Source organism: Ruditapes philippinarum, unplaced genomic scaffold (genome assembly GCF_026571515.1).
Source record: "Ruditapes philippinarum isolate M1 unplaced genomic scaffold, ASM2657151v2 ctg4393_1_1_1_1, whole genome shotgun sequence".
In the NCBI taxonomy this organism is placed as follows: domain Eukaryota; kingdom Metazoa; phylum Mollusca; class Bivalvia; order Venerida; family Veneridae; genus Ruditapes; species Ruditapes philippinarum.
The window spans coordinates 66,625-68,764 of NW_026867050.1; the positions used below are offsets into that span (position 1 = coordinate 66,625).

The following is a 2,140-nucleotide window of genomic DNA, read 5'->3' on the forward strand; positions in this document are numbered from 1 at the left end:
AAGTACTTAGATCATGTCTGATGGAATTCACATCGTTTCGTTGTGAGTTGAAGGGAGAAACCTGCATTGTTAAATTAGATCTTATCGGTCTTATAATTACGGGTGATAAATGGATTTTACAGGTACATGTGTGTTCTTTAATTTGTTGAACTTCACTATTTTAGTGTTAAATATTTTCTTCGTTGTTATTAGTTAACTTATACACTGTCACAAAGTGAAAGTACGTTTGTAAAATATTGCATTATATTTTCACGCCGAACCTCATTTTTACTCTATATTCATTGTTGTGAGATTGCATCATCTTTTGTTCAATTTAGAGTTTTTGGGTGAAATTATTATTTAGAGTATTTTTATGGTTTGCATAAATTTCCATGTCTCAATTTAAACATTTTGCCGTTTATTTCACAAAAATCCTTTCAGTAATAAGAAAGTTACATTTTTGTTTTATGAACCAGATATATGTATTATTTCTGTATTTGAAGGACGGGCCTTTATTTTACATAACTATTTTTCCCGCCGTCCCAGCTTTATTTCGTGCAAATCGATTGTTCATGTTTTGCACGATCTGTTTTCCCGCTCAGTACTCAGTAGTTTGCTATATATTGACTAAATTTTAAGTGACATATTGCAATGCACTGGACGTTATACAGGTCACTATGACGGTGACAGACAAATTATATTTGTCATAAAATTACAGCTTGTACAAGGTAAATTTAATTTTCTAGTGACTTTGTTTCATAAATTTTTGCTATTTCGTAAAATACTATTTTCTATTAGAATTATAGTTTATTTGATTCAGGTTTAGTTATTTGGCAGTAATTTATTGTTTTTCTAAATTTTTGCAGATTAAATTTTAAAAGCTCTTTTTATTCTAGTGTTTCGCTTATGCAAATTTATACCGAGACATGTTAATTGATGTATGTTAATTGAAGTTCTAATTATATTGTAATTGTATAGGAGCTATGAATATTTTATAGATCTATATATATCTATTCATTAATAATTTATTTTGGTTCTACCGTATTTGTGTAACTTTATGTAAAATGCTGCAGTATCGTAATGATTTGTTTCAATTAATTTAATTTACGTTATCATCTTACTTCATTTCATTTATCATCAGTTTTTTTGTTATAAGTAAATACAACGTATCAAAACTAACGTATCTCTAGAGAAGGATCTTCAGTGGCATGATTTTGGAAGACGTTTATTTATTGGTGGTTATTATGTGGCGTATATTTGAATATATTTGCAACGCAGTATTATGCGGATGTGATTGAATTTTTGTTCCACGGAATGTATGGTGTACTATAGTGGACATTTTGTTTATTCAAAGAAGCACGTTATTTTATTGGAAACCGACAAAGGTCGAGTCTTTTCCAAGGGACTTTATATTTACCCTTATGTTTGATTATCATGGAACTTATCATGTTTTATACTTTGTAGCTTCTTATTTGAGGACACACCCGAAGATGACACGGGCCCTCCACACGTATGTCCATGGCTAAAGGGTGACGCATGCCCTTGTTCAGGATCCTATCAACTGTGCCAACACTGTAGGAAGTACAGTTACGCTTGATAAGATTTTATACAAGACGCCCGCCATTGTGACGAATTTTGTTTAACAACGCCACCACTTTATTGATACATCATGACAGAAACTTTACGGGAGAAATAGACTGAGATACGTTGATAGTGTTTGTTTGTGCAGTGACTTATCATAGTAGTTTATCATATACAATCATTTTTCATTTATAAATATTCATTTCTGTAAATAAATTTGTATATATTTTTCTGTTCTGAGTTGTTGGTTGTTTTAGATAGCAATTGTGGTCGGCCTGGTATCCCATCGTAGTCCCTATTGTGACATACACCAGATAATAAGTTTCAATGTCAGGGAGATTGATTTTTTTATATTAAATCATTTTGGTTCATATTCCCAATTTTTTTCTCGCATGATATTTATAAACCTTTACTTCCTGAATCTGTGTAATAGATTTTGTATGCTCTTAAGTAATAAAAGTTCATTGAATTTTCAATGCGCAAAGTCAAAAAAGCAGACGGTTTTTTTTTTTAAAAGTCAGGTAATTAAATTTTACATCCCAAACACAATTTTTTTCTTTTTTTTGAAATTTTTTTTTTA

The 2,140-nt window shown here is 30.4% G+C and overlaps 1 long non-coding RNA gene across 1 annotated transcript; it reads left to right on the top strand.

The window, feature by feature from the left end:
• Window positions 1–217: 217 nt before the first annotated feature.
• Window positions 218–1,792, top strand: LOC132734644 (uncharacterized). Its single transcript, XR_009626352.1, has 2 exons — window positions 218–707; window positions 1,444–1,792. It is a non-coding gene; the product is annotated as an uncharacterized LOC132734644 (long non-coding RNA).
• Window positions 1,793–2,140: the final 348 nt, after the last annotated feature.